This window comes from Anas platyrhynchos, chromosome 21 (assembly GCF_047663525.1).
Source record: "Anas platyrhynchos isolate ZD024472 breed Pekin duck chromosome 21, IASCAAS_PekinDuck_T2T, whole genome shotgun sequence".
NCBI classification, from domain to species: Eukaryota; Metazoa; Chordata; class Aves; order Anseriformes; family Anatidae; genus Anas; species Anas platyrhynchos.
This window is the reverse complement of record NC_092607.1, coordinates 8,250,124-8,262,633: the sequence shown is the minus strand read 5'-3', so window position 1 is coordinate 8,262,633 and position 12,510 is coordinate 8,250,124. Positions and strand designations below refer to the sequence as shown.

Sequence of the window (12,510 nt, the reverse complement as noted above, 5' to 3'; positions counted from 1 at the left end):
CAAGACTGTTGCTTCCATTTAAATCACATTTTGAAATTTCTCATGCATAGAAATTTTACCAGTCTCTTTTTCTGTCTTTTTGTATTGAAAACTGAGGTTGCTAGACAGTCATTTGTTTCTAGAAATTGGGGCTTCAAGGAAAACACTATATCAGTCTCACACAGTCTGCAATATTGTCCTGGGAGCTAACAGCACTGATTCCTCTGAAATGTTTGCAATATATACAACAAGCCAAAAACTACAAATCTAAAGCTTCACATTCAGCTTTTCCCAAATGGCAAAGGCAAATACTGAATGCAGTCATTCCCTTTTTTAATTAAGAAAAAAAAAAAAGCAATTGATTTTATCATAACCATCTTTCTTATAATGATAAGGCTTCCCAGCACCACCGTGTGTATCGCTCTATACCAGTACAGTATATCTGTATGTGTGATATGTATGCATACAAATGCATGTACATACACCAACATATTTGCAGGGACTTGTTTCCAGTAGTGTGTGGGGAGTCACAGTTCTCACAAAACGAGCAGGGGAGCAGCAAGGAGAGGGAAAAGTGAAGCAACTTGGACCTCAAACACTAACCCTATAGCTTGGTGAATGCAACTAACTCAAATCATGTGGCTAGCAAAATCAATACTGATGTTGCCAAGCACTAGCTGAACACTCAGGTCCGTCAGAGGATTCAGTTCAGAAGATTTTCTCTGGATCACAAGGGAAATCTGATGGAAAAGTTGTAAGTTAAGCTGTGCTTGTCCAAATTCTGTGCTTACCATGCAAGTGTCCTCCTCCTCAGGTTTATGAGAAACAATACAAGCATACTGCAGGGATTTTCAGGACATGTTGCTCAAGTCCCTTTGCCTACAGGGAAGGAATCAGATCCATACAGATTCTGTGCTTTGTTGACTTTTCTGTCTGTGCTTGCAGGAGCCATGGGCCTTCCCAGCTGTGAACCACTGGTGGCGAAGTAACAGACTCTTTGGAAAAGAAATAGCAGGGATGTGTTCCTGTGTCCATAGCTGGTCTTAATTCTCTGGGGGCCTCAGTATAGGAATCCTAGAATCACGGGAAATGGAAAACCAGCAAAGATTAAATGCATTTGACTTTTTTTTTTTTTTAAGGTTGTGAGGCAGGAAGGATTGTCCCTGCTCAGGCTAAAACTGCATGTGGAGACAAACTGAACCCCGAAATTGAGCACTTCCAGGTTCCAGTTTGGCTCCAGGTTTTGCCATAGGCATTTGTTGGTATAGAGTCCAGGAGACTGCTAGATGAGAAATGGAAAGGAGAAAGAATTTGAACAGGACTAAAAACAAAAACAACAAACCATCTGCAGGGACTAGTTGGTGAATTTGTGTACATTTCCCGAACAATTTAAATGAAATTTTGTAATGATTTTTTTTTTTAAACAGATTTCCATTTTCCTTCAATTTATTTGTAAAGCACAGCTTTCATTTCTAGCTGCAGTTTGCTGCAAAAATTTCTACTTGTAGGAGTTCATGTTGCTGGACACCAGTTCAGAAAAGTCTATTCTACTGTTGTTGGGGATAACGTAACACCTACATTACTTGTTTTGGTCAGAACTAGCGGGGGGATAAGTCCAGCTTGAGCTAATGTGTAACACATCTTTCACTTCCAATGTTCAGTCCCCGCTGCAGACGTAGGCTGGGAAAAGTATCAGGCATACTTGTAAGGTTTGCAAAATACTTTCTCCCTGCATAAGAGTCCTTCACTGTCACAGTCTTTGCCTTTGTGGGTTAATAAAACCATCTATCACACTTCCCGATGACAGATGTCTAAATGTCCGAATAATACCCAGCACAGAGAGCTATGCATTTTGACAGCCAGAATCGGGTTTCAGAAGAGATTGAGACGACTCCAGAAGTGAATGGAATGCACAGATGTTAGCAGGCCTGTCCTTCTGATTAAGTTTGCTGCAATGCAGAAGGTATAAATATGTTCGAATGCTTGGAAGGCCATGGGAAATGAGAGACTGCATTTTAGCACCCAGCACTTTTGAGTCCCAGGGTAATCCTGATTTTAAGTACACCTTTTATAGACCAATCTGGCTGAATTGTTCTACAAGTTAAATGAAGCAAAGACTTTGTAGAAGTATTCTGGCAAACAATATAATGTATCACTTAAAGAGCTATAACCAAGCAAGTGGAAAATGCAGCTCTTGTTGCAATTTAAAGTAGAGTAACCATAGTTCATATTTAGCATTTTATTGTGGAAAATGAAAATAAATATCAGTAAGCAAATAGGCACTGTACCCAAGTGCACTCTGCTACTCAGAGATCTACATATGTTGTTGGGTAACCATCCTCAGGTGGCCGATAATTCTCAGAAGCATGTCTGGATGTCTTCTGGGAGGGAAGAGGCTCTTCTTCCTGCATTCTGGTGCTCCTGGTTTGGGGACAAAGCTACTACATTGCTGTGGAGTCTCCTCAGGCCAGGAGGTAATGCTGAGGCTCGGCAGCTGCCAGCTCTGGCAGGCCCAGGGGCACGATTCAGGCTCTCAACCCGCTGCATGGCTGCGAGGCTGCCCAGGTCTCACTGGGGGTTGCAGACCTGTGAGTTTCCCACCTTTCACATTCTGGTGACTTCCCCATGGAAAGCTTCCCACTGGGCTTTCTGCAAGGAGGAGCGGCCTGGGAGAAGTTTGCCGTGCTGAAGTTTCACCATCTCCAACTTGTGCTTCAGTGGCCCGGCGGCCTCTTGGAGCAGATGCCCACAAAACCCATGGAGGTTGCTGTCCCGCACCGCTGTCTTGCCATAATCCCACAACAGAATAAAATCAGACCTGAGAAAAGTTCATTTCCTACCAAAGAAACCCCAGTAGAGGAGGGGCAATAAATCAGTGATAAGAGAACCTCTCTTCAGTCCTTGGAGCTTATCTATACAGTTCGGAGCTGCACCAGCACATCCTAATCAGTCACTTCCTGGAATCTCCTAAAAATTCCCGGGGGGCTACAGCTGCTCAGTGTCTCTCAGCCCCCAGAAAGCTGACACTGCAGAGACACGGCGTGCAGAGACACAGCATGCCGAGACGCACTGCGGGCCAGCACGGGGCCGTGATGCTGCACAGGCCAAGCCAGCGCTTCAGAAAGTGGTGCTGCTGAGTGACTGCGAGCAGGGGAAGCATCCCATCGATTATCCGTGGATCTATAGCCACTGCCATTGTTTTATTCCAAATGGCATCAGTCAGGCTGCCCGTTTATGGGACTGGAAATGTCTTCTGAGGGACTTCTCTGTATGCTGGAAGTACTTGCAGGCCCCGGTGTTGCAAGGGGTCTCTGCCTGTCTGGTACATCTGAAATCCCTAATTCAGTCAGGTCTGAAAAACACTTCAGTCTTGGATGAAGCTTCAGAGGAGATCTTTACCCCTGGATTTCTGTAGCCTGAACTCATCAGAAAAAAAGGAATAAATTCGGATTTCCCTAAATGAGCTCAGGAAGAGCTCCTCACAACTACTCTGTTCATTTTAAACTTATTCTCTTGAGCACTCGCTTTTGCTTTGTTTGCTTTAAAAATCTCATTTCACAATAGCCAGCATCCCTTCTTTCTTTGAGTCCAGAGGCAGGGATGTTACCCCAAGCTCTGCTTTTCCTCCAGATCTGCCAGCCTGCATCAACAGGCGCTGTGCAGAGCCCAGCACTGTGTTGCACTCACAAACCACACAGAACACAGGGCAAGAGACCTCTATGTGTGTGTGCATTAAAGCATGAGGGGCTGCTAGGCTCACCTTAGCACCGTACAAACCCTGGTCATTGCCTCTGAGTGAACAGAAGCATGGGCTCCAGCACGGGGAGGGTTAACAGCTCTAAATCTGGAGTACTCATCTGCAATCTCAATTTGCTCAGAGTCCAGCAGCTGCATTAGTTGAGATAATTCTGTCAGCGAGTGCTGTTTGTACCCAGAACATGCCTGCTAAATTTGTTAAAGAATACCCCAGACTAACGCATCATTACACTCACAAAGTCATCTATCTTTTACTTCAGATTAATTCTTTTTTTTCCCTCTCTCTTCACCTCCTCCATAAATCCTGGTGCACTTAATTAATTTCAGTTCCAGTGTAAGGTCCATAATACAGAATTGTTCAAGCAAACACAAAATTAATTATTCTATTTACGGCCTTCTCATTGAAAGGAGCATTTCATCTTTCATAATTACATTTTGGAACGCCCAATTATGAATTCAGACTTCTGCTGCTTTGCATACCGTGATTGTGCGCAAGTGTCTCCATGCCAATGAGAACCGAGATTTGGGTCTTACATTTCCTTCCAATTAGACTGAATTCGAGTACAGTTCCAGTCTGAAAAACCTTTTCAAGAGGTGACAGAGGGAGAGGGCGGGAGGCGGGGGGTGCCTAAAGAATCAGGTTGGAAAAATGCGTATGTGAATGTGCGTTAACATTTCTTCTCTGGCGAGAGAGATGTCTTTATAACACAGAACGGGGCTTGCTGTAGTTGGTTCAGTAACCCCACCAGCTGCTACGGGCTTGATTCTACAAGCAAAGGACTTTATGTAGCTCTTTCTGAGATAATGGGAAATTTCCTGGTTCTATACCTTTAAAAAGAGCTTTTGAACTCGTGCACAAGTTGATATATATCCCCTTGATTTGTGTTAATTATATCAATTTTTAATGCCTTGGATTACACTGGCTGTTTTCCTCAGAGCTGATTTGTAAATGAACCTTGTAACCATGAAGGTTTTCTGCTCAGAAACCTGGGGCAGATTTGGGTTTTCATGCATTTTTGCAGAAATGCATCTCAAACCCACAGGCTGCAGGGGATGCTTGGTTCAGCCTGGCACTGAGATGCTGGGGAAGCAGGAGGGACAAGGGATGCTCTCTCCAGGGAGAAGATTTTTCACCTGCTAGGGTAGCAGAGCCTGGCTCAGATTTGGAGACCAGGGTATCCCAATGGGACCCTGTGTCATGCTCAAAATATCTTTAGGGAAATGTTGAACCCTGGTGAAGGACCTTGAAAGGTAAGCTTTGTACCTGCATGGTGGGGTTGTAGGAAAGCAGAAAACCTTGACCGGAGTCCTTTGATTAGAGGCAGATGGGGGCCAGGAGACCTGCCTCAAGCCCCAGCTTTGTCACTGACACTGTGGATGACCCCAGGCAGGTTGTTTCAGGCCTTATCCATATATACAGGTAGGAGCTGTGGGCAGGATGAAGCTGGTGGAGGCTCCTGGATGGACAAAGGGAGCACAGCTGCCCTGGGGCATCTTGGCTCAAGCCCTCCTCATGACAGCCAGTCTGGCTTTCTGTGAATAAGAAGACTACATCAGAAACAAAGCCATTTTTTCCTTCCCAGTCCTCCCAGCACACAAGCACTGAGAACTGCCTTGTGTGCTCAGGAGCTGAAACTGCATCTAGCTAAAGAGGTCACCCCGGCAATTCAATGCTTTTTACACTGTCCCTCCTTGCATACTTGAGCAAAGGCTATGGTCAATCTGACCTTTTGAGATATCTGGTTTAAAAATTCCTGGCCAGTACAGGTTGAAATGAGCTGTTATAAGAGCTCCAAAGTAGTTCTAGGATCTGCCTGTCAAGTCTGATCATGCTCTGAAAAGTCAAAATGTGCCCATCTCCTTTGGAAATGCAAATAAATTGCTTTAGCCTTATCTATAGTTTTCCAGTGACTGCTATTCTAATAGGATGAAGCGTGGTAATCAACTTTATAGAGCATATTTCCATGGCACACCAGTTATGTCATGCCTTGTTTACACAATTGGAATTAGGGATTAAGAGGTACACATACTGGGCAGGAGGCCAAAAATACTTTTACAGCCCTGATTTACTGGCTAGCCCATGCAGGATGGGGAGCTGTGTGTATGCTGGCTGCACTGGGGTTGTTACTGGCTTTGGCATGGAGGACATGGCAAATTGCATTAGTGTCCAAAAAAATCAGAGCGGAGATGCCCAGAGGGCGGACACTGCGGGTCACCCCAGCAGCTTTGGTGGGACAGATGGGACAACTGCTGCTGCTCCCCTGGTGTATATGGCATCTTCAGCTGCTGATCTGATACCTGGGGGTTCAAACCCTTGGCACAGTGGGTGGTGAGGAACACGCTGAGAGTGATAATGGAGTTTAATCTGCCATGGTGTGTAGGTGGTGGGCAGCAAGGACTCTGCTGGGAGCAAACAGCACCATGGAGCCGATGAGTCCTGCTTTGTTCCTGGCACTGACAGATACAAATACAAAAAAAAAATTAAGAGGACTCAGACTTGAGAGTGAAGAAGGTTTTTCACAGTATCACCATTTTTATAAGTAAGAGTGATATTCCTTGCCTAGGAATTTTAAATGCCTGTGTGGAGACAGGGATAGCAGAGGGACACTTCTGCTGGACTTAGTGATGTGGTGCAGTGGAAGACAACAGTGTTTCAGCACACAGAAGGAGAAAGACTCACAAATCCACAAAGTTATCTTTTCTTTCTGACAGTCTGATGTTAGGAATCTTATAAAAAAGATTTTCTCATTGCTAAACCGCTTTTGCTTATTTTCTTCAATGTCATACCTCTGCTAGCATTAAGATGAGAGGTAGATTTGACTGCATCCTTTTGGAATATGAGCCGTAAGGGAAAAGCCACAGAGTTTTTAATCTTGAATGAAATCCACATACTATTTGTGGCAGGGGAGCAGGAGGAGCTGACCGTGTTCTTTCACCCACTTGCAGTGCCCTGGTGCGGAGCCAGCCTGGGTCAGCCACCTTCTTTGGGCACCAGCAAAGGAGCTGATGTCCCTGGGGACACACATGTACACAGTGCTCATGGGTCCAGCAGCCAAAACCTGCTGTCTAGCCTCAGCCTGAAGCCAAGTGTATCAAGTTGGGAACAGGAAAGATTTTTCTTCCCTCTGCAGATGCAATAGCTAATTTGTTAGCTGCGTGCAAAAGTGTTAAGTTTGCTGGAGGAAGCCAATTTGTGTCGGTTTTAGTTCTTTCAGTGGTGATGTCTGCCTTATCTCTTGTGGGAGTGACTCCGTGCCTTACATGAAAAGACATAAATAATCTGTTTTAAAAGCTGTTGGAAGAACAGTAGGTTTCTGGGTCTCATTGCCAGAGGGGATCACAATGACCCTTTGGTCCAGCCTCTGGCCTACCATAAGCAATTCCTGAATCAAAGCCCACATCTTGCAGTTGAGCTGGAGCATGTTTTATTTTATTGTTTTTAAACACATACAATCTTGGAACCATCGCCTCATTCTGTAACAAAATATTTTTCTTACTGTCCTTAGCTGGCAGGAGTTAATTGCTCCCTTTTGTGAGCTGCGAATGGCTTTGTGCTGTTCCACCTGGCATCTCTGCTTTTGTTTGCTAATTAGGTATTAATTGCGGGGGCTGCTGGGGATTTGTAGGTGAAAAGAGTGCATGTATATTGGTCCTGCAGAAAGGGGCTGAAACGAATTAAGTTTGGTAGAACAGCCTTCGAAACATCACTGATACATATTTTCCAAGTGGTGTTGTAGCCTGATGTTCAGCAAGCTACTGGGAGGGAATTACAGAACTATTGGAGAGCTGAGATGACTAATCAGAGATTTTATACCTTTTAAAATAAAAATTACAGAATATATTTATATATGGGGACAAGAGAAAGAGGAACCAGAAGCTCTGAGGAACATATACGAGGAAGGACAAGACACTGTAAGAGATAAAAATGGCTCTTTTAAGGTACTTTCCCCAAACATTCTATGAAATCAAAATATTGAGCTATAATTATTTCTATCATTTCTGATTAAAGAATATATTAAAAACATAAAATAAGAAAGCTACATATTGAAAAATGGAGATGATGAAGCTAATTGCTTGACCTACAGGCTACAGGGCAAAGGCCGTTACTTCTGGGAAACTCCTTGAAGAAAATAGAGAAGTAAAAATACCCATTTTCCCATGGCAGGACTTATCACAAGCAGGAAGGGATAACATGAGGGTTATGGCAGGAGGGGATAACTATGGACCCTTGGTCTGCCTTTCTCTTTAAATTTGGATTTGCCAAGCCTATCTGTCAGAAGCATTTTGGGAAATCCTAAAAAAATCCCTTTCCAGTATGATGAAGAGGGCAAAAGAAGGTGAAAAACAAAGTGGGGAAGAACTTTGCGGTGGAAAGCTGAACAATTTCCACAAGCTGAACAATATAAAAGTTTAATAGACAGCTCAATGACAGCTCAGAATCCAGAACCTTGTATGGACTTTTAAAATGATTTTAAGTCAGCTAAATAAATATCTAACTCTTACTCCTGATGTGCTGGCCCACATAAAGCCATGCCATACTTCTCCAGCAGTCTTGTTGAGTCATTGCTTTTGCTCTACAAAAATCAGGCTCTTTCTCCTTACCTCTTTTGCCAGCCCTGCTCTAAACATTGTCCCTTGTGCTTGCTTGTGCTCTCGTATCAAGCTCCTGTATCAGGACAATGTGTTTTTCCTACCCTCAGCACCTCTATTTATCCTGCTCTCCAAGGTTATCAGGGGAATATGCAGTCTCTGTGATCCAGACAAACATCACAAAGTCATCAGGACAGACTGAAAATATGGATTATCTTCAAAAGCAGAAGTATTCTGCAACTTGTACAGGAGTTGTGGATTTTCCACCGTCTGCCAAGTACCCCAAAGCATAGATCCTGGACAATAGGAATGTCAACCTGTGACCTGAAAGACAAAACTGGGGGTTGTGGACAGTTAATTGCTCACCCTCTTGAGTTAATCTTATATAATCTTTTTTGTGTTTCTTCCATTTTGCACAACTTGGGCCTGAAATAACATGCCAGTTCTGCTCCTCAGCACCTCGTCATAGCTTTTGGGCAGCAAAAGCAGCAAGGTGTCCTGACAAAGCGGTGTATCCATGGGCTTTGCTTAGTGCACTACCTTGCCATCATTCTCTCTCTTTTTCATCTGTCTTCACCAGAGGGCTTTACTGTCTCCTTGAGTTGGCTTGTTCTGCCCTCCCCCTCTGTGCACACCCTACAGATGCATTTCTCTGATTACATGCATGAAAGAGGGCATCCCAATGTTTGTGTGAGCAGTGGCACATCTCCCTGAATATAAATGGCAGTGGATCAGAGGCAGTGACTGGTCCTCTTGTTTTAAAAATGTATTTAATATATCTATATGTGTGTGTGTTTATCTTTCTAGGGCACACTTCAGCACACTCAGATTGATGGTGTTGCGATGTTAGTAGTGAGTCTAGGAGGCTCTGCTCCCCTACCTCATGTAACCACAAGTCAGAAAGCATCAAAGGGTGGTTTAACCATCATCTGAGGATGTGCAGAGTGCCCACGGAGGTGTATTTGCCAAGGTGATGGTGGTGACGGCTTCCAAATGTGGCCGAGTCCCAGCAAGTAGGTATTCACAGTGCTGTTTGCAAAGTCCTTCATGCTGCCATGTTGTTAAGAGATGTTTTCAGCTCCTCACAAGGGATAATGGCATTGCCCGATGGGTTCTCATTTGTGCACTTGGCTTTCATATGGAGTTTAATTATCTGTAGATGATTGTTGTATCTTGGCTGGGAAGGGTGCTGAATTGGCCTGTGACATTTCTCTTGGGTTAGATCTATAGATTATGATTTATTATTTATTTTTTACCAGCAGTTTTATTGCATTGGTGATAAACCACAGGCATTCTTCTTATAAACAACAAGAAACTTTGAACCTTTTAAGCACACACTGAACCGTGGAGAACTTGTTAAGCTGTATAAACCTCAATGAGAAAGCAAAGTGCAAAGTACTGCCTGCCTTGAGTTACTCACAGGTCCATACACGTGGCCTCGGAGCGAGGTTCCTGGTTTACTAGGGAGCAATGCAGGGTGCTGGGCAGATAGGGGCACCTGCTTTGGTCACTGTGGGAATCTGCTCCTGTGAATCCCCAGTGACTGCTGGAGAAGAGGTCCCCTGGGTCTTTGGCATGTGTCTTGCTGAAGCAGTGTGTCACTAGTTCACTTCTTGATTCACCTCTCCTTCACTCTCTTTTCCTCCAATGCTGTGAAGCTTTTCCCAGCATGATGTCCATCCATCCCTTATTCTGGAGAGGGGTGTTGGGGTCCATAAGAGCTCTGAGAACATTTCCTGTTCTTTCCTGTGCTGATCCGGATTAGTTTCTTGGTGGGGATGGGGTGGCAGGGCACGTCTCAGTGGGAAAGTGAAAAAGAAAGCCACGGGGAGATGTATGGTGCCAGCAGGAAGGAAATGCTTGCTCACGGCTCTCCCTTGCTCTTCCTTCTCTCAAGATGTGTCTAAAAATAGGAAGGATCTCCAGCTGGCTTCGGGCCAGCTGAGTTTTGAACAGTTCTGCAGCTCACAGCATCCAAGTATCGCTTTCAGCACCCAAAATGGGAGAAGCCACACTGAGACCTCACATGAGCATACTTTGTTTGTATGACTTGTGCATCATCGCACCATGTAACTTGGGGCATTGGTGAAATCCTGTCGCTGTGAGTGTGCTGGGCTACAGATACAGGAATAGGCAGGAGGTAGCGCTAAAATTATCATGGACAGTAGGACATGTGGTGGTTGTGGAGTGTCTGCCTGCTACAGACACTGAGTTAGTTCAGACTCAGTGCTGTAATCTGCTCCGAGATTGATCAAAGGAACTTATTAGAGAAATATGGGAGGGTCTTAAATTCCTGTAAATAAGCAAAGATGTTTTTCCAAGGACAAAAATACAAATTAAGGGACATTCTATCAAAAATGTAAATGATGCATCTATTACAGAAAACTTCTTTTTGTTCCAGGTAACAGAAAGGACACATCCACACACCAACAGGAACATCCTTGAGAGGAAAAAGTGTTTCACTACCACCAGAAGCCAAACAACATTGTTTGTCCTACCTTCTCTCCAACCCTCTCCAAGTACAGTGTGAGAATCATTTCTTTTGGACTTCGATGATCACCTGAAAACCAATGCACTCTTTTTTATCTTTTTTTTCAGCTTACCTACAGGTTTGCTCCTAAAAGCCAGGTGAATTCAGTGGTTAGTTAATGCCTTGTTTGACTTGTTTAAATTGTGTACCTCATATTTTATGTTAAGGTATTGGTTTAAGTACATTTCTGTTTGTTAGCAATGAATTGATTTTTTTTTTAATTATATTAACATTTTAAGAGACCCAAAGCTCTCCCTTCCTGCCAAAACTGATGGTTCCTTAATGATTTTAATATTCTCTACTTTTATTGCCAGACATGCTTTTAGAATAAAGTGGCTATGTGAAAAATAATTACTTTATGCTCTTACTCTACACTGGTGTTTCAAGGAGTGGGAGGAAGAGGAGGAGGTAAGCCTTTGAGCCCCTTGAAAAAAAAATTGTCAGTTGTTTACCTGACCAGGAGCTGGAGGCACAGCTGCAGCCCAGCTCGTTTCCATGGCCTCTATTTACAACCCATGAAGGTTTAGGCAATGTAGGCAGGGAAGCCTTGAGTTAGATTCATATTGGCCTAAAGCAGACATCAAAAATACACTGGACAAATTGTGCCCACAGAGCATCTATTTGCTGCAGGGAGCTGGGCGTGAGGTTGGGTTTGCAGCCTGGGCATCAGCTGCGAATCCTTCCCCATGGGAATAATGATATCCACAGCCTGATCTTGGAAGAGCCTTGCTGAAACCCTGAGCAGAGCTGGTAAATGCGAGTGTGGACTTCAGGAGGTGGCTTGCTGCTTCTCTCAGGTGTAAGCTCTTAATTACAAACTGGGCTTTTCTTTCAACAGTAAAACCAAACCCACTTTACTCAGGAAGGCACAGTGAGGCAGATTTCTCTGCAAAAAAGTAAACTCTTAGAATTGTGTGAGTGTGTGGTAGGGAGTGGATGGAGTAAAGCAATGACGTTTTCGAGTCTCAGAGCTTAGTCTTTGAAAAGACAGTAGGACAGTATTTTATCATCTCTACATTTGTCTCACCGAGGTAACTAGGAAAAAAAAATCAGAAGCAAAGATAGCATGTTCACAACTCACATGCTTCTCCCATGGTGCATTTTCCTCCTGTTTTTCCCAGGGGGCTTGAATTTCCTCAGCTGTGCAACAGCCAGAGCAAGAGGTGCCAAGGAGAGTGACCAGCACTGAGAGTGCAGCAAGGTGTTCCCATAACCCCTGGGCCCTGCTGCATTTCAGGGAGTGGGAAGAGGAGGTCCAGCTGATTTGGCTGGTCAAGGATGATTCATCTCAGCTTTGCAACCGGGATGCATTTCCCAGCATCAGGTTATGCAAGCTGCTGAGAGTGAGGTGGGAGGGGGCAGACTGCGAGTCACTTTGTATCTGCATGGAAATGGAGTTCAAAACATTCCCTCTAGAGTGGTATCCAATACCAAAATTGGATTTGGGAACTCAGAGTACATGAATATTTGTGCTGTCAATAAGAGTTATCTGTATACAGAACCCTTTCCTTGTCTGCTTTCTCTACCATGCTTCCTTCTTAATTCATTTTCAGTCTTTAATGTACTGTTGTGTAGCATCCTCTCCCATTAGGCCCTGTAATGTGCTCCGATTGCCTTCAGCTTGACTGCACTTAATAGCCAGCGTAAATAGAACT

General features: G+C 44.1%; 1 long non-coding RNA gene across 2 annotated transcripts; it reads right to left on the bottom strand.

The window, feature by feature from the left end:
- Nucleotides 1-8,243: 8,243 nt before the first annotated feature.
- On the bottom strand, nt 8,244-12,065 carry LOC110351415 (uncharacterized). 2 transcript variants are annotated; one of them, XR_002398838.4, is made up of 3 exons: nt 11,937-12,065; nt 10,824-10,885; nt 8,244-10,618 (listed from the first exon to the last, which is right to left on the bottom strand). It is a non-coding gene; the product is annotated as an uncharacterized lncRNA (long non-coding RNA). The 2 variants fall into 2 exon arrangements; XR_002398837.4 differs by having other exon boundaries at nt 8,244-10,228.
- Nucleotides 12,066-12,510: the final 445 nt, after the last annotated feature.